The sequence below is a fragment of the Pinus tabuliformis genome, chromosome 9, assembly GCF_031772625.1.
Source record: "Pinus tabuliformis cultivar Carrire ecotype Pingquan chromosome 9, CPIR1, whole genome shotgun sequence".
NCBI classification, from domain to species: Eukaryota; Viridiplantae; Streptophyta; class Pinopsida; order Pinales; family Pinaceae; genus Pinus; species Pinus tabuliformis.
In genome coordinates, this window is record NC_142307.1 from 652,206,660 (window position 1) to 652,231,182 (window position 24,523).

Below are 24,523 nucleotides of genomic sequence, written 5' to 3' on the forward strand. Positions count from 1 at the left end.
AGGGCGGCCGACACGGCTTCCTAAGGATAAAGGATAAATGCCTATAGGGGTCTCCCAATATATACGTGACGGTACGTGGGAGCACAACTCCGTATTAGTGCTATCGTCTCTCACGAGGAATCAGCCACCTTCGTAGAGATCGACAGTCACTACGTTTAACGACGCCGGAACCGTCTCTACCTAGACCTCTACTGTGAGCGTTATGTTGCAAAGTGTTGTTAGGTTCATTCAATATATTTTAAGTTGATCTTTTTAAAGTTTGTCTTTCAGGATCACCACGAGATGTATTGGTACAAATTCCTAAATGCAGTCTATGATGATAAGCAAGCTTTATAATCTTTCAACTTTGAAAATCCTAGCTACTAAGGGAAAAGAGAGCGACTATCTTTTCTCAGAGAGCAATCAGCACACTCTAATGCACTTTTCCTAAATCCAACATGAAAACTTATCAAAATGCAAATGCACAATGCAGGTGTTTGTTTTCACTTTCTTAGTATAAATGCCTACAAAGAAAGCTTTTTGCACAACTTCCCCAGGGGAATGAGTGGCAGACTCATTCCACAGCGGAGTCGCCAATTTGTTGTGGGGAAAAATTCCTATGCAGGATGATCCTATCCACCTAAGGCGTGATAGGGCCTTAGCAACAAACGAATGCAACTACTTCGGTTTCTTTCCTTTATGAAAATGAAAGAGAGGAGATTGGTAGACTTACCGTTATCTTTCGGTTGTCCCTCGATCTAGATCCTCCCCTTCGTGTGTCCACAGCTACTTGCCTCCTCGCTTTTGCTCCCACGAGATCACAAGAGAACAGCTACCTGTGACAAGAGAATAGCTACATGCAACAAGAGAAAGACACAATACAAAGGCAAATATACATATTCATAAATGATTCAGGATTAGAAGTAAATCAAATACACTAATGCAAATCATACAATAAACACCAGCATATAGGAAAGAACCAAGAAGCTTTATTGATTGATAAACAGGGTTCAGGAAGAGATACAACCCATAGGGTTCCAACCCAGCATCTCCTTCCCAGCAGCAAGGAATTCCTTCTTCAGCCCCTTTCAAAAGCATAAACACCCAATGATCCAACCACAATCCAACAGCAATTCTTTGCAATACCATCCAGCCTCCTTAGACCTCATGAGAGAGCTCTATATATAGGAGTTTTGGAGAAAGGATGAGTCAGCTTGAGGCTGGCATGAAGCTGACTAGTGTCCCCTCGCACTTCAGTTCTTGAGTCCACTTGGAGATTCTAACTTCCACTTGGAGATTTGGAACCTCTTACTCATCACCAGTCGAATTCCCTAATCCAAGTGTCATTTTGGAAGCTTCTTGGGCATTGACACCTTGAGGAATGAGTCTGCCACTTGTCCAAGTACGCTCAGCGCAGGTACAGAGTGGAGCACTTGACATTCAGCGCAAATACTCAGTGGAGCAGTTGACATGATCCAGAATTTGCTTGTTTTTGAGTATTTTCAGGTGGAGAACTTTTATAAACTGCTGTGGTTTGCTGGCCTTGTTCCTCTAGGGGTAGGAACAACATGTTTAGGGACTTTGGATCCCTTAATTATTGACATTTCATGCTCAGTGATGCAAGGCACAAAAATGTCTATAACACTCTCGAATTGAAACATGAAGCAATCGGGTGTTGAGCTAGCCTCCCAACATTATGGCTACTCCTCATATCCACCTCCATGAGGGGATAAAACAATGGTCATTAATATGTATAGAGAAATAATTTTAATTAAAAGAATCAAATTATATATTTATTATATCTAAACATTTCATGGAAAATGGGAAATAGAATTAAATGTCTCATAACCAAAAACATTTTTATTCTTTTTACAAGTCACACTCCCTTACACATCAAATTTCAATATATTTAAATTATTTTAAAATAATCAAATTGTACACACATGTATTCAACTTAATTCAAAACACATATAATATGACTTACAAAACTCACACCTTAATTAATTATAAATTTAAACATTTCAATAAAAATTCACACATCTTCTTTTTTTGAAATGCAGTTAAATATACAATATAAACGTATAATATCATACAAATAAAATACAATTTTTTAAATGTTCATGTCTCTCAAACATCAAATTTCCATGTACTTACATTAATTTAAACTATTGTAAAACACAAAGTGTTAGTTTATTGTCATACAATCAAATGCATTTTATCTTTTTACTAGTCACTCCCCAAGACATCAAATTTCAATGTATTTGTATTATTTTAAAATACACAAATCCTACACACCTCTATTCAAATTAATTCAAAATACATATAATATAACATACAAAAATCACAATACCATACATTAAAAATTTAAACATTTCAAGAAAAATTCACACATTTTTTTATTATAAACAAATATAGTTTAATATACAATTTCAAATCATAATATCGCACAAATACAAAACAATTTTTTTAAATGTTCAAGTCTCTCAAAAATTAAATTTCCAAGTACTTACATTATTTTAAACTATTGCTAGACACACACTACTAATTTGTTATATTTAAACCTTTTTTTTTTCAAGGTCACTCCCCCAAAACATCAAATTTCAATGTATTTAAATTATTTTAAAATACACAAATTTTAAGTTGAAGTTAATTCATTTATTGTAAAACAAACAATGTTAATTTATTATATCTAACCATTTCATGAAAAAATCTTAAACTATTGGGGAAAGGATCTCTAAATATGCAATTTAAAATTATATAATTAAATGTCATACAATCTAATAAACTTTTTTTTACAAGTTACTCCCCCAAAACATCAAATTTCAATGTATTTAAATTATTTTAAAATACACAAATTTTACACATCTATTCAAATTAATTCAATACATATAATAACCCATATAGAATTCACAACATAATTAATTAAAATTTTCAAGAAAATATCACTCATTTTTTTTTATGAACAAATATAGTTCAATATAAAATTATAATACCATACAAACACAATACACATTTTTCTATTTTTTATTTTTAATGTCCACCTCTCTCAAACATCAAATTTCCAAGTACTTGCATCATCTTAAACTATTGTAAAACACACACTGTTAGGTTATTATATCTAAACAATTTATTAAAAATCTGAAAGTATTAAGATGTATTTGTAGGGACTTGTCCAAAATCAAAAATTAATTTGAAATTCCATTTTCCCATTGACATTAACATATATCCAAACTTGAAACTTGTAATATGGAATACAAAATATGCTATTAAGTATTAAAATGTAAGAGTGGATTTTAAAATGCAAGCTCTCAAATTAATTTAACATAAGTTATATTATAGATATAAATTAGTTCAATTAAAAATTGAAAATTTCAGATTTAAATATTTGATGGAAACCCAAAAAATTTATAAAATGAAATATCATAAAGTACAAAATAAATTTAGAAATTCATGTCTAGAAGGAAAAAAAAATTAATCTATATTTAAATAGACTTGAAACATAAAAAATGCATCCAAAAAAACCTAGGATCATTATAATTAAAATTTAAAAAATTCAACCCATATTAAAAAAGAAAGAAAGGACAAACTCTTCATAAGCTTATAGTTCAATTTACAATTTACAATTATATACCTGGACATCATACAATGCAGTCCAAATGCATGTAAATTAATTTGAAATACAAATTCACTATCTAAAACTCATCATTATAATACATTAAATCATAAATTTGATAACAACATAATCATTATATTTGAAAATTTCATACAAAAATCACATGTTTTTTGAAAATTTTGTTGTTTAACATACAACTAATGAAACAGTTTTTTTCCAGCTTAGGCGTGTAGAACATCAAAAGTTTTTAAATTGTTTTGATTAAACTAAATTAGAAATTAAATGTCATATGAATGCCATAAAAGTATGTGCTTATCAAACATCAATTTTTGAATAGTTAAATCAAATTAAATAGAGAGTGTTATGTGTATCACCTTATATACACAAACACAACAACAACAACCTAACATTTGACATTGACACTAAAAGGATACAACACATCACAACACAAATATATAGACTTGAGCTTCTGTTTATAATGTTCTAGTTTATTAAATATATCATATTTTAACAAGAGGTTGTATAAAGTTCACATATATAATGTTATGAATGTTGTCGTTGGAGTATGTAAATGTGTGTACAAGCATCAAATTTCAAGTAGTGAAATTGAAAATTAAATAGTACAAGTGTCCAAGTTATCAAACATTGAATTTTTTAAATGTGATTTTCATAAATGTGGTTGGCATGTAAAAATGTGCTTGTATAGATTTTAGAACTTTGAAAATTAGTTTCTATTAAAAATGTAAAATTTTAAGTGTAATTTTACAATTCTTGTTATTTAAATGCATCTCGAGAGCTTACTAAGATTTAAATTTTGAGATGGGAAATTTCCAGAAGCCCTACACATCCAAGTTTTAAAATGAAAAAAATTAAATTTCGAAAAGTGAGCTTCAAAATTAAATATATCAAAGAGTGCAGTAATATCTTGTTAGCAATTTTATTTTAAAAATATTATGAAAAGAACACTTAATTAAAAAAGTAAGAAAATACTATTAATCTTTCAAGTTCAAAATAAATAATTTAAAAAATTGTTATTATAAAATGATGGCAGAAATAAATTTAAAATTGGAGTTTTAAAAACCAAAGGCAGAGAACAATAATTCAAAAATTAAAAACTAAACCACAAAGCACTAGAAACACAATAAAACCAGACACTCCTCCATGGTAGCTTTGGTCATGGCTATCTATGAAGGTTGGGAGAAGGGGAAAGCCCCTCTCAGAAAAGAAAATGTTTTATTATATACCTATTATATAGTTTTACATCAACAATAATATAATTGTATTAACCAATTACACATCATCTACTTGCTACTCCTGTATGATTTGGACCTTCCATCAACCTCCCCTCTCAATGTACCTTGTCTGACACAATACCTTGCTCTTGTAAAGAACATTTTCCATATATCTGTTTCATATCACAATAGAATTAAATATTTAGTAACAATTTTACTGTGCATTAATAAAAACAATAACAATTGCTTAAATATTCTTTCAAATCTAACAGTTATCCTATTGATCTATATCATGAATTGAATTACATTCTTGTGCACAAATTCCTTCTTACCTTCCTACTACCCAAAAAGATGTTACTCTTTTGTTAAACCATATTCCATCTCTGCTCTCCTCCCCATTCCATCTGTTTCATATCTTAAGAAGGTTAACTGTTTAATAGCAATTTTACCTCTAGAAAATAAATACAGAATACAATTAAATATTCTTTCAAATCCAATTCAAAATAAATAACCGTGAAACACAATAGAAATTCACCCTTTATAAATTTCCCCACACATTTCACATGAAATCAAAGGTATACATGAGATTATTGAAACCAGTAAAAGTAAAAGCAAGCTAATAGAAAGTCTTAAACAACTGAATATCCTCTCTTTTCTCCCACAATATCAGCAATCTAAAGGCGATCCCCCTAATAATAGGAGGCCTAGTTTCTGGCACACATCTACACCTCATACTTCAAAGTCACAACACAACAAAAATGTTTGTTGCCATATGTTTTGCAATTTTGCAATTGGCATCTACTCTATTACCTTTCCAAAGCATTTTGTGTTGGGTATACGACCAAAGTCCCACATTGACTAGAAGTGGGGAGGATCATGGGTATATAAGGATGGAAAAATATCTCCATTGGTATGAGGCCTTTTGGGGTAAAGCCCAAAAACAAATCCATGAGGGCTTAGGCCCAAAGTGGACAATATCATACCATTGTGGAGATATGTGGTGTCCAGAGTCCTTACAAGTGGTATCAGAGCCATGCCCCGAAGTTAGCCAAGTGGATGAATCCTCGGAATATCGAACGAAGGTGGTGGGCCCCGGTAATATCACGATGGGATCCGTGGATGAGCTCGGTTAGACAGGTTGTGTGCTCCGGATTCTTCATGGACGTGTCCTGGTCCCAACACGGTGAAGAGGAGTTGACCTGGGATAGAGCAAGCTCTTGAGGCAGGTGGTGATCCATGTAAGGCGTGTGCTTCCAACGCATTGGAACAGAGAATCCTGGTTGGTAGAGAGTGGACGGATGAATAATCGTTTGAGGGGAGGCTCAATGGTCCTTTGTTCGAGGGGAGGATTGTTGGGTATACGACCAAAGTCCCACATTGACTAGAAGTGGGGAGGATCATGGGTATATAAGGATGGAAAAATATCTCCATTGGTATGAGGCCTTTTGGGGGAAAGCCCAAAAACAAATCCATGAGGGCTTAGGCCCAAAGTGGACAATATCATACCATTGTGGAGATATGTGGTGTCCAGAGTCCTTACATTTTGATCTACTCCCTCTTAGAGAATGTTGTCAATGTTGTTATGGTTTCAATTTAATTCAGTTGGCATGGACATCCTTGATGTCACTGCCATTTCAAGTCTATTGGTTGGGCTGTAATCTCTCAAGCTGAAATAAAAAACACCCTTATATCGGCTACACCTCCACAAAATTGTTCAGAAATAGAAAAACACACTAGTATGGGCTAGAGCCACAGAAATGCTCAGGGTAAACTGATCAAGAGAGAATAAAAAAACTCAGTGACACCCCTTCTAATGGATTGATTTCAAACAAGGAGGCAGTAATTTCGCTTAAACCTCGACAAAATAAAAGAACACAAATCACAACACCTATTGCCAAAAGTGCCTACCCTAAACTACTCGTGAGCACAAATCACAACACCTATTGCCGCCGAGAAAGCAAGGGCGTTGCCCCTCTGGCAAAACCGTGAGCAGCACTCGGCAGAGGCAGAGGAGGTTATTGCAGAGCCTATTACCTTACCGGGTGACAGAGGCAAGAACAAAAAAAAAACAAGAACAGGGCCACAGCTCAACACGAAGATGTCATGCCAAATTAGGTAACGGCCCTTTTATGTGGATACCCTGTAACTTTTACCACCCACCTCCCCTGCATATTTTTTAAGGGCCCCGTGAGAAATGAGTTCTGAAAAGTATAGGTAAGTCTAATTAGGCATATATAATAAATAACAAACGGATGGCGCTTATTACCAGCCGCTATTATAACAAAACTGACTGATGACTCTTTCGCAGTCACATTCCCTGTAGTAGGCGTCTATACTTAACTACGTGTGCTGGGCGCATTGCCTTGGAGTAACCAAGGGCGCTGACCCTCACGCAAGTATTTGTTTGCATAGCTATGCCAACTGGGGTTGTGTGAGACCATATCTTTGAAATAGAAACCTAACAGTGTGCCAGAACGAACGAATCCGGATAAACCCCAATTTTTTAGAAAAGTTTTCATTGATTTAACTTCTATCGGGTTTCTCTAAAAGCAAAAACAAAACAACCCATACTTGAAAATATAACCCTGCTCTATTAAGAACGAAGATTATAAAAGAAAATAAACGTGTAACTATCCAAGAACATTGAATGAAAAAGCATTGACGATTATCCCCAACTCTTGAATACAGTCTCAGAAATCCAAGGCATCAGAGATCATGGATTCTTTAAATTGGGTCTATGTTTACTTTACCTGGAGTTGGAATACAAGGGAAAACTATCAGGTATTTAAACCTTAGTCTGTTTTATTTATGAATAAATTGTTAATTAGGGAAGCCATAATTTAGATTCTCATCTGCAATAGCAAAATCCATAGCATGCATTCCGCAATTATAGGCTAAATCTGTAATTCCGCCCCTGTACTCCAAACACAAAGCCAAAACAGGGAGTATTAGCAAAACAAATGTGCATAATAAAATGTTCCAACCACACACACAATTAATTCAGAGGGTTCATTACAAAACCATCCTGAAATACAAATAAAAAATAAAAGGATGCATACCTTGTCCCCTCAGGATCTCATGTTCTCTTCTCTTCTCTTTACCATCATCTTCCCTTCTAACCCCAACCAACTAGAGCCAACCTCCTCTCCCTCCTAACCCCAACAGGCTAGAGCCAATCTCCTCTCCTTCTCCACCCAGACTGAGAAAAGAAAACCAGAACCAAGCCAAAACAAGAATTCTAAAATAAAAGAAAAACAAAAACCCAGAAAGAGATAGACACATAAACAATTATTCAACTAAGCATGGCCATGCTTGAAAAACAACCCCCAAAAAAGCCAGAAAACAAGTGAAAACATTTAACAAATTCGGCTCTGATTTCTTCTGCCAACCTATAAAGCCCGGTCATGTCCAATGTCCAATCTCATGTTCAGTCAACTAACAAATTAAATTCCAGGTGGTGGTATGGGTGGGCGGATTGTGAAGCTCCACGGTTAGCACCATCAGATAGAACAGTACCAGACGTAAAGGCATAACGAGGGAAGGCATTGATTTCCTGTCATACGGACCGGATGCCCATCCTCGCCTCGCTTCACCTGTACAGCCTCCCAAATGCCGCCGGGTTATACTAATTATATCCATATCCGATGGGATGGGATATTTATGTTTTAGGGATTTCAGTTCATCAAGCTGGCCCGCCCAGGTGAGAGGCGGTTTAGTCACTCTAATAAAATTTTGAAATGTGGCCGTTGAATTTGAAATATGATAAAAGTAAAAAAGTCTGGTTTATTTATTTTTAAAGATATAATCAAGTTAAAAAATATAATGTACCATATAAAATGGTTGGTTTAATAGAATAGCTTAATATTATATTGGTGCACTTCATCTTTTTCTAGAGACTTGCATGTACGAGGAATATTTGTTTTCATCATCAAGTTTATCTCTTACTAGTCAATTCCAACTAACGTTTCACTTGCACATTAGTTGATTGCCTCAATATGTTTCCTTTACAAATGCCAAAAAGGATTACGACAAACTAACTTGCTAACATGCTCTCTATCAATATCACTCAAAATTCTAACAAGCTGTAATTGATCCAACAATCTAACCATGTCAGGCACCTTCATACATAACCTTGTGCCTTTCCTCCCTACCTTGAGGAGAGAAAATATTAGAAAAGGCATACATCCAATACCTACAACACTTTCTAGCTATAAATGTCTTTCTTTTCCTTCCAATCATCCATCAAGCCCACTACAATACTATTCCTCTCACTTCTTCCATCTTCCACATACTTTTCCATGGAAAGAAGTATAGCATGGTGGCCTTTGACTAGAGGTCATGGTATTCCCTAATCACATTGGCAAAAGGAAACATGTTGTTAATTCCTACATTGCTCACGGATTGTTAGGCTCTTGTGAAACATCTATTTTTGTCTTCTTTCAAACATAATACTTTTTTTCACTAACTCTAATAACATCCACACCAATACCAATTTTATCATTGATACACATTATCTTTCCTCAGTGGCACTAACAAGCACCATGACTCCATGCTTCCTTTCAAAGGATTTTGTACAAATGTGTAATCTCTATCTTATGTTCTTGAGTTTTTTTTTGTGAAGGAATACAAGAAATCACATGCATACCATGATTCCTCACCTATATGCCTCTCCTAGTCAATATTTCTAAACTATGGTATTGGGGGAAAATCACTTGCTTTTCTACAACTGAGAATAATATGCTTTTAGATGGGCTAAAACATATTATTTCTATTGGCAAAAGATTCGATCTACTTCTTCTCTCCAAGAGTGGAGCCATTTCCTCAGAAATCATATCCCAACCTCAATCACATGGCTTTATGAATGTCACAGTAAAACTCCATTGCGTTCTTCCACATATTGTGACCTAACTCCTTAATGTTGCTTTCGTAGAGTTGGGACAAAGGCTATTTGAAGGATTCTAACATTCACTCAATGCATTGGAGAAATTTGAACAAACATTTCATCTTTTTAATAGTCGAGATATAGCACCCATCCGTCAATCTTGCATTTTTTGCACCTACCTACAAATACTTGTTTCGCAACATTCCTCAAACAATATTCATTCAAGGAATAATGGGAGCATACTAACCGCCTTGCTATATTTGCTTTCATTTATACCACACCTCTCCAAGAATACTTGGGAATGATGTTTACATTCTTAATACTGCTATGCAGGGCTACAAAATTATCAACAAGAGATTATGATGCATATGACACGAACATTGTCTTCCTTCTCTCGAATCATGCGCACACTAGGTCTCTTTGTCGATATTTTCCACATCTCTATCAAGTGGTTATCTTAGATCTCTACACTCCTATCATTTCTCACGATCACAAATTTGAACAAAATAATTTTTATGTTATATCAATGTTTAAAAATTCAATGCGTGTTCAAACTAATAAGCCCAATAAACACAATAAAGATAAACTATGAACGACATGCATCATCCTCTCTAAGGATGTCTCTAGTTACTTTTATATGCTAGTGCATCTTTCCTCAATCTTTGGTGATTTCTAGAGCTTGGTCCAAGCCTCTCTCTCTCTCTCTCTCTCTCTCTCTCTCTCTCTCTCTCTCTCTCTCTCTCTCACAGTGACTTCCCATGTGTTCCAACTCGCTTCAGTTACCTGTTCAAGCATGGACACAACCCGCATTTATAAATTTTTGATGAACCATGCTTCTTGCATGCAAGTTGTTGTTGCACTTCATGTTTTTCTAAAGGCATGCATGCACTAGGAACATTTGTTTGGATCTCCAACACCTTGGTTCAATTTTCAACATCTTCGTCCAATGTTCTTCTTGAAGCATCTATACTTTGCTTGGTAACAATTAGAGTAGTGAATTCCAACAAAATTTCCACTTACACATTCTTTGACTAAGATCAATGTGTTTCCTTTACAAATGAGAGAAAAAATTCAAAGCACAAACAACATGTTCACTAACAATATCATTGAAAATGCTAAGAACTTGCATTTGATCTAGCAACCTAACCATGTTTTCAAAGGCAACTTCATATATAAACTTGTGCCTTTACTATCTAGCGTGCAATTTTCCATAAGCCCCGTTTTTCATCTTCTTATCTCTGAAAACAACAAGTAGTTTATTTCATATGGAAGTTCAATAGCACATGTAGAGCAATCTCTCCACATCTACAACATTTGGATTTCTTTTGTACAAACTTACAAGACACACTATTAAAAAAGGTAGACATCCAATAAGTAAAACTCTTTCTAGAGATAAATGCCTTTCTCTTTCCTCCCATCATTAATAAATCATGCTACGATATTTATCATCGCGCTTCTTTCGTTCGAACATGCATTTCTATTGAATGAATTATAACATGGTAGAGTTTGATTCAAGGGAAGGGAATTCCCTAACCACATTGGAAAGAGAGAGTGTGGCATTAACAAATGTTCTTCCTACATTACTCGTAGTTTCCTTCGCTATCGTGAAAAAATTATTTTTTCTTCCTTCGGAAATAATATTGGTTTTCGACAACTCTATTAGCATCCATAACTATACCAATTTGATCATTGGTACATATTATCTTTCGTGGAGATACCATCTTAGCACTAACAATCACCACGACTCAATGGGTATTTTCAAAGGGTTTTGTACAAATGTGCAATCTCTATTTTTCATTCTTGGGTTTTAATCCGCAATCAAATAACAAAAATCATACCCACTAAAGGATTCCTTGCCTCTCTCCCTCTCCTAGAAAACATTTCTAAACTATGGTAGTGGAGGCAAATCACTTGGTTTTGTAAATCGAGGTATATGCCTTTTTTATGGGATATAAGACATTATTTTTGTTGGAAATAACTGGGGTCTCCCTATTCTCTCAAAGGGTCATGTCGCTTTCTCAGAAATCATATTTCTCCATAGTATTCATCGTCCACACGATCGCATCAATGTCTTTGTGGAGCCTCTTCCGTTACATAACTGCTATTTCGATATAAAATTAACTAGTTACATTTTTACCCAAATTTACATAATTCGTTGTCAAACTTCCAACAAACTCCACCTTGACAACAATTTTCCTAATCCCTTGCCCATGCCGATTCATCATCCTTTTTGCAAGCCAAGAGAAGCTAAACACCATCGCAGCTTCTCTACTATAACTGGCTTTGTGAATATTTCTGCACAATTCTCTCGCGTATGGACCTTTTGAAGAGCTACTTTTCCGCCATTGATCACATGTCTCAGAAAATGATACCTTACATCAATGTGATTGGTTCTACTATGATAAGCAGGATTTGTAGCCAAGTGCATAGCACTTTGACTGTCACAAAGTACATTCACTTTCTCCTGTGTCCTTCCAATCTCATCGAGCAGACCCTTTAACCAGATTGCTTCTTTACTAGCATCTGAAGCAGCTATATATTCAGCTTCGGTAGTGGACAACACAATTGTTTCTTGAAGCTTTGACATCCAACTAATTGCTCCACCTGCAAGAGTAAAGACATAAATTGTAGTATATCTTCTTTTGTCCAAATCACCTGCATAGTCAGAATCTACATATCCGCAAACTGAACCTTCAATACCATTAAAGACGATGCAATGGTCACTTGTGCCTCTTAGATATCGAAGCACCCATTTCACTGCTTGCCAATGTTCTTTACCTGGCTTTGCCATGAACCTGCTGACAACTCCAACTGCATGTGAAATGTCAGGTCTTGTAGATACCATCGCATACATTAAGTTGCCTACAGCATTTGCATATGGTACATGAGACATATACTTCTTTTCTTCATCAGTTCTAGGACTCAAAACCGAAGAAAGCTTAAAATGGGAAGCTAGTGGAACATTAACAAGTTTCACATTGTTCATAGAGAACTTTTAAAGTATTTTCTCCACATACTTCTGTTGTGATGACCAAAGCTTACCATTTTTCCTGTCTCTGTGTACCTCCATGCCTAAGATATGTTTTGCTGCTCCAAGACCCTTCATATCAAACATCCTAGAGAGCTAAGCCTTTAACCTGTTGATCTCTTCCATGCTTTTGCTTGCAATAAGCATATCGTCAACATATAAAGCTAAGATAATGAATATGCCATTGAAACTTTTGAAGTATACGCAATGATCATACTCACTTCTTATAAAGTTATGGCTCACCATGAAGGAATCAAACTTCATGTACCACTGTCTCAGAGACTCCCTCAGACCATACAATTATTTTCTGAGCTTGCAAACTTATCTTCTGTTGTGACCTTGTACAAAACCTTCTGGTTGTTCCATATATATCTCTTCATCCAAATCACCATGTAGAAATGTCTTTTTAACATCTAACTGTTCTAACTCAAAATTAAGTAACGCAGTTAGTGACAACACATTACGAATAGAAACAAGCTTTACAACTGGAGAAAAAATCCCATAAAAGTCTATACCTTCAACCTGAGAATACCCTTTTGCTACCATTCTCGCCTTAAATACCTTCCGATACTTCCATCAACTTTCCATTTCAGTTTGAAGACCCACTTGCATCCAACAACACTTCTCCCTTCAGGAACCTCTACAAGATCCCAGGTATTGTTCTTGGCTAAGGAATCCATTTCTTCTTCCATAACTGTTTTCCATTTTTGCTATCTGTATCATCTACTACTTTATGATAACAAGAAGGTTCCCATTCTTCAGTAATCAAAGAAAAAGATGAAGCAGAATCTTCATACCTTTTGAGAGTTTTCCTTTCCCTTGTAGACCTTCTTAGAGCGACTCGTTGTTGAACTGGTTCAGAAGCTTCAACGGCTTCCTTTGTGTCTTCAACACCTTTTTCTCCAGAAATCTCTCCTTCCTTTTGACTGTCACCGAAAGGTCTAGCCTCCAACTGAACTCGTTGATTTGGCGATACCTGTTCCTGTTCAATTCCTTCAACATTTGATTTTAAAAGAGAAGATTCATCAAAAGTTACATCTCTAGTAATGACTATCTTCCACAATGTAGGATCCCACAACCTGTATCCTTTCACTGCATGGTCATACCCAACAAAGACATAACATTTCGATTTTGGATCTAATTTTGAATGTTGATTTTTAGGAATAAGAGAATAAGCATCACAGCCAAATATCCTCAAATGTGAATAATCACAACACTGACCTGTCCAAACTTCTTCAGGAATTTTACATTTATTTGCTACTGAAGGTGATATGTTAACTAAATAACAAGTAATAGATACCAATTCTTCCAACAACTCCTTTTGCAAGTTAGCATTGTTGATCATGCTTCTGGATCTTTCCATAAGAGTCCGATTCATACACTCAACAACACAATTTTGCTGAGGAGTATAAAAAACAGTTTTGTGTCTAATAGTTCCCTCATCCTTACAGTATTGTTCAAATTCAATTGAAGTGAACTCACCACCATTGTCAGCTCTTAAACATTTAATAGATTTTCCTATTCTTTTCTCTACCGTCGCTTAAAATTGTTTAAAGACATTGAATACATCAGCTTCCTTTTTTAGCATAAAGACCCTAACTTTACGGGAGAAATCATCAATAAAAGTTAAAAAATATAGAGCACCTCCATATGACACAACAGGGGATGGTCCCCATAGATCAGAATGAATATAGTCTGAAATACCTTCACTATTATGATTTCCAACTTTAAATCTCTGTTTACACTATTTTCCATACACACAATGTTTACAGAAATCTAACTTCAAGGATTTCAGATCGGGAAGAGATTTACGTTTCATCAGTATCTGAAGACCTTTCTCGCTCATATGACCTAATCGTTGATGCCATAGACGAGTACTTGCTTCTTCCTTTTCTGACGCAACCACTGCTTTACTAACCTGAGTACTTCCTTTTAACCTGTAAAGATTTCCGACCTTTTCTGCTTTCATAACCACTAGGGCTCCTTTAGAGACTTTCAAGATGCCATCCTGACCTGTTATCATACATCTTAATACTGATATTCCTCATCCCAATAGTGTGACATGACACATTATTACCCATAAACACAGAACTGCCATTTACATTTTCATACGAAGTAAACCAATTTCTGTGTGGACACATGTGATGAGAAGCACCAGAGTCTAACACCCAGCTATCTAAACCCCGAGAGACATTACATTCACGTGAAGTTTCATCTATCATACATAATTCTTCAGTAGATAAAACTTCTTCTATCATACCTGAATTGACCTGATTCGCTTCCTTCTTCGGGTTATCACATTCTTTTCGTTTCCAACAGTCTTTCTTCAAGTGTCCAATTTTATTGCAGTGCCAACATTTTTCCTTACACTTCTTTCCCTTCGATTTAGATCTGGAAGACCCCCTTAGCTTATCTCCTCTTTCCTTTGAGCGTCCTCTAGCTACCATGGCTTCTAATGCAGCTGTTTCAGTACTGGATTTCCTTCTTACTTCTTCAGACAGGAGAGCTCCCACCACTGATTCAAACTTCAAAGAATCAGCAGTGCTCAAGCTGATTGAAGTTACGAAGTGATCCCATGATTCGAGCAGAGAACACATCAAGGTTAGGCTTTATCTTCTTCCTGAATTTTCACTTACATATCTGTTAATTGGCATATAAATGTATTTATGACATTCAAATGTTCTACAATTTTTTAACCTTCTTTCATTCGAAGACTGTACAACTACCTTTTCAAATAAATTCTATTGGTTAATGATTTGTCATATAGAGTTTTTCCAGTTTTTCCCACAATCGTGAAGCTGTACTCTCTTCAACAATATTGAAGAGAAATTCATCCACCAGGCATAACTGGATGGTACTGGGAGCTCGGGCATCCAAGTCGTCAAAGTCTGAACTAGTCATGGTTTCAGGTTTCTTAGTTGCCACATCCCATGCCTTATGCAAGCAGATCCCTAACCTTCAGTTTCCAAAGAGAAAAATTGCTCTTTCCGGTGAATTTCTCCACCTCGAATTTTGCATTCGACATCTTGGCCATTTACCTAGGGTTTCAATATTCGGTCTTTCAACTAGTGTTTATCTTTCCTTATTTCTCCAAAAAATTTCTTTTCAATTTAAATAGAAAAAAACCCTTTAAAAAAACTTTTTTCCTTTCGTTCAATTAAAGAAAAAACAACCTTTGTCTTTTTTTATTCAATTTACACACATCCACCCTTTTATTTCCAGAGATTATTCAATTTACACAAATCTTTATTCTCACAACTTTCTGGGCAAAAAAAAAAAAAATTAACAAAAATAACAAAATAACAAAAAATAACCAAAAAAAATCTCAGAGAAAAATTTCTTTCAAAAAATACCAAGGTTCATGAAAACGTCCAATGTTAATAATGGCGGCAAGGACAGCGTTTGCGGCAGACTTTCTCAGGCATTTCAGCACGCAGAGATCACGGTCCTTCTCTCACGCAGGTCTGGCTCTTCCACGCGGGCAGCACACACGGACAACGCCTTCCTCTTTGCTGGACAACAGCTCTTGCCTTCACACATGCAGGCTCTACCTGGTTCGATGGCTCTTCCACGCAGGCAACAGGTTCACGATTATACAGTAAAAGTAGCCCTTCACCAGAGGTTTGGCAGCTTCCTCTTCACGTCGTTCCAGACTCTTCCTCGTCCCCACGCTACAGTCAACACTGCCCCCGTTCCAAACTCTTCTTCGTCCTCACGCTACAGTCAACACAGCTTCAAGCCAACAGCACGTAGTACACGGAGGGTCTTCAACTCCGATGTTTTACCAAACCAACAACTGGTCCACGCAGAGCACAAACACACAGAGTCTGCACTTCATGCAGAGATGGGGTGTCCACCCTCAGGCATGCAACATGCAGTTCTTTCAAGCAGGACCTCCTCAACATAGATAGCAACGTAAAAACACGCTAGTTCTTCAACGGCTCAGAGAAAACCTTCACGCAGCAACACTACACGCTGGTTCGCACGCACTTCAACGCTCAAACACGCTAGCTCTTCAACAGCCTCCCCTCAGAGAAAAACCTTCACGTAGCACCAAACCGGCTTTATACCATTTGTAGTTCTAATAGGTGAATTAATAAACAATGAAGATTATGCAGTTATACATTGACCAAGAAATATTTATAACTAACTCGAAAACTGAAACCAAACACACAAATAAACACACAGGATTTACGTGGTAAAACCTTGACAGGGTGTCAAGGAAACATCCACGAGGCAAGGGATTGGAATCTCTATTAATTCAACAATAATTCTCCACGATTACATTTCTCGTGCATTCACTAGTTTTATACAATCCTCCTCCGTTACATAACTGCTGTTTCGGTATAAAACTAACCAGTTACATTTTTACCCACCTTTACATAATTTGTTGTCGAACTTCCAACAGATTTTAGAGGTAGTTGTAGAGGCTAGCAATATAATTGTATATTTCTATGATGAAAGCAACAAGTTTCAATATGAGAGATGTTGCCCACGTCCTTTGCAAGAAAAAACGTAAATGAAACTTCTAAAATATGATCCCTTAACAAATAAGACTATTTTTACTAGATAATCCTCGGTTTTCAAATGGAATTGTGCTTTTATTAAAAGAAGATTACATGCTCATGTGTGAGACATGCAAGAGAGGATATAGTATATGTACTATGTATTTTAGCTTAGCATTGATTCATCTTACACCGTACATGATTAGAATAGACATTATAATATATATATATATATATATATATATATATATATATATATATATATATCCTTGTTTTTCGTTACTAGATGATTACTTCTCTCGCTTCTCAATTGTGTGTGTGTATATATATACAATTTAGATTGTTTTGGGTTCGAAAAAGTAATTGGAGAAAACAATGTTTGGGTTAAGATGCATAAATCATTGAGAGGAGAAGCTTGGAAGCATGTAAATGTGCATAGAGAATTTTCTTGTAGGTCCTTAGAGCATAAATTAATTATGGGGATGTTTAAAAATTGATTAAAAATCTCAATCCATATATCTTATGCCAAAGCGATTCACCAAAAGAGAACTCAAACCTTTCCCACGGAAAAGAAAACTCAATTTTCCAAATATTTTAATCGAATTAATTGATTATATCTGTAGGACTATAATCATGTGAATAAGGAAATTAAAATGACCATACTAATTCTATTTTTCATGATTCTGTGATTGCAATTCTCATTTAAATGTAGAATGACTAAGAAAACTTCATTGAGTTCAAAATTATGTGTTGTAAACCTCCTTAAATATATGTGTTGATCTTTTTGGCTAGAAGAGTTGAACTTCAACTCCTCTTACCTTATAAACAAGTATGCAACCATTAGCCCTAATAAATCCAAAGGCCCATAATGCCGTGATTTTTATAATACCTATAGATCCTAAGACCATTAACTAATGATCTTATAAAACACAATGTTGCTAAAGTAATGGTTTCTAATGGTGGACTTCATGGTTAATGGTTGCATACTTGTATACAAGGTGGCATATTTTAGTCTAAAATCAGCCACTATTGTTCTTTACCTAAGCCAACCCACAACAAACCACTTTAGGTTGTGTAGTTGCTTTACTTCTCCTCTACTCTATGTTAAAATGGTCTTTAATTTAAAATCAGTTAGTCATTCTTATGATTTGTTTTAAGTTTAAAACAACAAACAAGATTGACAAAGTAGGGCCCATTGCACTGTCTTTGCTATGAGAGGCTCCCTATAATTTTTTTGAACAAGACTTATAATCAACTACTTTTAATCTTTACAATTATTTTTAATTTGATTATTAACTCCGTTACTAGAAAAAATGATATAAAAATAGGTTTTAAAATAGAAAATATGTTATATAATTATTAATTATAATGAAGAAATAAGATTTAATAACTAACTTGTGTGTGATGGTCATTTTGTTTTTTTTCCTCAAAATTTTTAATATAAGAAAAATATTTTAAGCAAAGTATTACTCGTGAAGGGTTAATTTGTTATCAGAGTACCGCTCTTGCAGTGCAAAATTTTAAACATAGCGTTGTTTGTCATTTAAAAGATTAAATTAAATTCAAACCCTTCCTTCCACTACTCATCAAGTAGCCCAACCCAAATATTTACCATGAAACAAACCATAAACTTTGACTCATAAAGAGGAATCCAAATTCAAACCCTCTCTTCCACTGCTAGTCAAGGAGCCCAACCCAAATATTTACCATGAAACAAACGAGAACTCTCCCAAAAACCAATGACAATAGTGTTGGAGGTCTCTTGAAATATGACATAACCAAATCCATTTGTCATGACGCAAAGGATGGCCACCAAGCCATCTCTCTTAATTGCGTGGATCGTCCATCCCATACTCATTTCTCTAGTACATCAACACCTAGATTAAGATTAAGATTCTTTGAAATAAGAAAAATTGATATTTTAGTTATTCATGTGTTTTTGAATTCTTTATATTTATATATAAAACACACATACATGATTTTATATACATTTTTCATAATAATGTAATGTTGTAATTTAAGATTAATTGAAATTTTTAACTTGTAACCTTTTGTAACATATTCAAATATAATATCTAAAAATTGCAAATTTTATTTTAATTTGATCGATATTATAACAATATATTATACACAACAAGATAATATTACCTTTCATATATACTATAATCCTATAATATATTATAATATTACTTTATGGAAAAATGTGTTATTTATACACAACAATATAATATTACCTTACATATATATATATATATATATATATATATATATATATATATATATATATATATATATATATATATTATAATCATATGATATATTTATATTTACTTAAAAAAAGCGTTATTTAATTTAATCTAAACATATTGAAATTTGATGTTCAATGCATGTGAACTTCTCTAAATTTATAGTGCACTATGTGATATTTAATTTTAAAATTTGAATTTGTACAATAAAATATAATTTTATTATAGTTTGTAGTTTTTAAATGAGAGATATATAAATTTATTTAAAATGAGCTATATATAATAAGAGGTAGTTATGTTTTATCTATTATGTTTAAATGACTTGTACTTATGTTTATGAAAATGAGATAAAGTAAATGAGATTTATAGTAAAGTTGTTGTAGTACAGTGTTTTAAATTCATATACTACTCAATGGCCCACTATCACCATGGTGCCCCCTAGTACACCATGGCTTTAAAGGGGGTGTTCAACATGGAGACCCTCGTTGTGCGTCCGCCATTTAACCGGGAGCTACTTTTTGAAGGTTCAATAGGGGCGCCAGATAGATCAATGATCCATGTACATGATGAGGTCCGTGTGGTGTAATTAGAGCTAAGATGGGGGGCGAGGTCTAAAACGGAATACTGCCCGTGTTTAAAATCACCTTGTCTTGGTTGGTGGTAACACCATGGAACCTCATCCTTGTTGGTATGGTGTGACGTGGAATTGTGTGTGCAAACATTGCAGAGCCATTTAGATTACATGTGGATGCCATATGTTATCAAGATATTGGCCTAACTTCAAGTGGTCATAACTTTCAATCTAAGAGTCGGATTGAAATGGAATTTATATCGCTCAAAACCCCTCGACAAGCTAGATGCGATCATGGCATCAAATTTTGTTTCTGCAAACATTGGAAAAGAAGGATTTTCGGTGAGGCCATATTCATTACAAACTTGAGAGGTTAGGTTAATTCATAGATAACACCTTCAAGAGCTCGATATATTATGATGGGTGAGAGGGAGTGTTATAGTTATGTTTATAAATTTTAATAAATGGTGTGTTATAGTATCAATGGTCATGGAAAGTTACATCCATTCATGTTGAGTTGGATTCTCCCACCAATGCCTTATGAGTCATAGAAGAGATGGAGATGGCTATGGGAGAGGAAGAAAAGCCCCCGCACAAAGGAAGAAGGATAATTTCAACTCTCTAACTACACAACCTTTGGCAGCGTCTTGGAAAACCTTTTATGGGTTTACTAGTCTTTTTCTCCCACTCGTATGGCTTCCATGACACTGTATTTATCTCCCATAGTACCTTGTATAGATTCCACCACACGATACTTCTTTCCAACATGATAACTTATAACTATGGTATGTATTCTTTGTCGGGTCATATCTTTTTCCTCTGCTCTGTCTTTTCGAAGATCAAGGTAAACACACAAGGAGGATTGTTTTCTTCCTTTTTTTATTCTGCCTCTTTAGCCATACCTAATTTCATTTTTTTTCGTGTGAGTTGGGGTCAATCTCTCATGTTAGCCTCTTAACATACTTTTGAAAGGATTTATTATACCAACATAAATTCCCATTCACTATTATTTTCGTTTCTAGAAAATAAAACAATATTTCATCACATGTCCTTTAATTTTCCTCAACCCAAGAACAAATAAAATATGCATAATAGTATTGCATCTGTGAATGTTGGAATCCTTCAATGAGCCTTTGTCCCAACTCTACAAATACGACATTAGTGAGTTAGATGGAGTTTTATTGTTATTCACGAAGCCACGTGCTTGAGGTTGGAACCCTTTTCGATAGGATTCTTGTGGCGCTCCACAAAGACATTGATGCGATCATGTCGACGATGAATACTATGGAGAAATATGATTTCTAAGAAAGCGACATGACCCTTTGACAGAATAGGGAGACCCCAGTTATTTCCAACAAAAATAATGTCTTATATCCCATAAAAAAGGCATATACCTCGATTTACAAAACCAAGTGATTTGCCTCCACTACCATAATTTAGAAATGTTTTCTAGGAGAGGGAGAGAGGCAAGGAATCCTTTAGTGGGTATGATTTTTGTTTTTTCATTGCGGATTAAAACCCAAGAATGAAAAATAGAGATTGCACATTTGTACAAAACCCTTTGAAAATACCCATTGAGTCGTGGTGATTGTTAGTGCTAAGATGGTATCTCCACGAAAGATAATATGTACCAATGATCAAATTGGTATAGTTATGGATGCTAATAAAGTTGTCGAAAACAAATATTATTTCCGAAGGAAGAAAAAAATATTTTTTTCACGATAGCGGAGGAAACTACGAGTAATGTAGGAAGAACATTTGTTAATGCCACACTCTTTCTTTCCAATGTGGTTAGGGAATTCCCTTCCCTTGAATCAAACTCTACCATGTTATAATTCATTCAATAGAAATGCATGTTCGAACGGAAGAAGCGCGATGATAAATATTGTAGCATGATTTATTAATGATGGGAGGAAAGAGAAAGGCGTTTATCTCTAGAAAGAGTTTTAGTTATTGGATGTCTACCTTTTTTAATAGTGTGTCTTGTAAGTTTATACAAAAGAAATCCAAATGTTGTAGATGTGGAGAGATTGCTCTACGTGTGCTATTGAACTTCCATATGAAATAAACTATTTTTTGTTTTCATAGATAAGAAGATGAAAAACGGGGCTTATGGAAAATTGCACGCTAGATAGTAAATGCACAAGTTTATATATGAAGTTGCCTTTGAAAACATGGTTAGGTTGCTAGATCAAATGCAAGTTCTTAGCATTTTCAATGATATTGTTAGTGAACATGTTGTTTGTGCTTTGAATTTTTTCTCGCATTTGTAAAGTAAACACATTGATCTTAGTCAACGAATATGTAAGTGGAAATTTTGTTGGAATTCACTACTCTAATTGTTACCTAGCAGAGTATAGATGCTTCAAGAAGAACATTGGACGACGATGTTGAAAATTGAACGAAGGTGTTGGAGATCCAAACAAATGTTCCTAGTGCATGCATCCCTTTAGAAAAACATGAAGTGCAACAACAACTTGCATGCAAGAAGCATGGTTCATCAAAAATTTATAAATGCGGGTTGTGTCCATGCATGGACAGGTAACTGAAGTGAGTTGGAACACATGGGAAGTCACTGTGTGTGAGAGAGAGAGAGAGGCTTGGACCAAGCTCTAGGAATCACCAAAGATTGAGGAAAGATGCACTAGCATATAAAAGTAACTAGAGACATCCTTAGAGAGGATGATGCATGGCGTTCATAGTTTATCTTTATTGTGTTTATTGGGCTTATTAGTTTGAACACGCATTGAATTTTTAAACATTGATATAACATAAAAATTATTTTGTTCAAATTTGTGATCGTGAGAAATGATAGGAGTGTAGAGACCTAGTGTGCATGATTCGAGAGAAGGAAGACAATGTTCGTGTCATATGCATCATAATCTCTTGTTGATAATTTTGTAGCCGTGCATAGCAGTATTAAGAATGTAAACATCATTCCCAAGTATTCTTGGAGAGGTGTGGTATAAATGAAAGCAAATATAGCAAGGCGGTTAGTATGCTCCCATTATTCCTTGAATGAATATTGTTTGAGGAATATTGTGACACAAGTATTTGTAGGTAGGTGCAAAAAATGCAAGATTGATGGACGGGTTCTATATCTCGACTATTAAAAAGATGAAATGTTTGTTCAAATTTCTCCAATGCATTAAGTGAATGTTAGAATCCTTCAAATAGCCTTTGTCCCAACTCTACGAAAGCAACATTAAGGAGTCAGGTCACAATATGTGGAAGAACGCAATGGAGTTTTACTGTGACATTCATAAAGCCATGTGATTGAGGTTGGGATATGATTTATGAGGAAATGGCTCCACTCTTGGAGAGAAGAAGTAGACCGAATTTTTTGCCAATAGAAATAATATATTTTAGCCCATCTAAAAGCATATTATTCTCAGTTGTAGAAAAGCGAGTGATTTTCCCCCAATACCATAGTTTAGAAATATTGACTAGGAGAGGCATATAGGCGAGGAATCATGGTATGCATGTGATTTCTTGTATTCCTTCACAAAAAAAACTCAAGAACATAAAATAGAGATTACACATTTGTACAAAATCCTTTGAAAGGAAGCATGGAGTCATGGTGCTTGTTAGTGCCATTGAGGAAAGAGAATGTGTATCAATGATAAAATTGGTATTGGTGTGGATGTTATTAGAGTTAGTGAAAGAAAGTATTATGTTTGAAAGAAGACAAAAATAGATCTTTCACAAGAGCCTAACAATCCGTGAGCAATGTAGGAATTAACAACATGTTTCCTTTTGCCAATGTGATTAGGGAATACCATGGCCTCTAGTCAAAGGCCACCATGCTATACTTCTTTCCATGGAAAAGTATGTGGAAGATGGAAGAAGTGAGAGGAATAGTATTGTAGTGGGCTTGATGGATGATTGGAAGGAAAAGAAAGACATTTATAGCTAGAAAGAGTTGTAGGTATTGGATGTATGCCTTTTCTAATATTTTCTCTCCTTGAGGTAGGGAGGAAAGGCACAAGGTTATGTATGAAGGTGCCTCTTAAGACATGGTTAGATTGTTGGATCAATTGCAGCTTGTTAGCATTTTGAGTGACAGTGATAGAGAGCAAGTTAGCAAGTTAGTTTGTCGTAATCCTTTTTGGCATTTGTAAAAAAAACATATTGAGGGAGATATATTGTTAGTTGGAATTGACTAGTGGGAGATAAACTTGATGATGAAAACAAATATTCCTAGTATATGCAAGTCTCTAGAAAAAGATGAAGTGCACCAATATAATATTAAGCTATTCTATTAAACCAACCATTTTATATGATACATTACATTTTTTAACTTGGTTATATCTTTAAAAATCAATAAATCAGACTTTTTTACTTTTATCATATTTATGAACAAGTAATAATAATAATTAAAGAAGAAATCAGAACATTAATATCAAAGCAAGATTTGTGAGAGCAGGTAAACTTCCATTTCAAACTCAACGGCCACATTTCAAAATT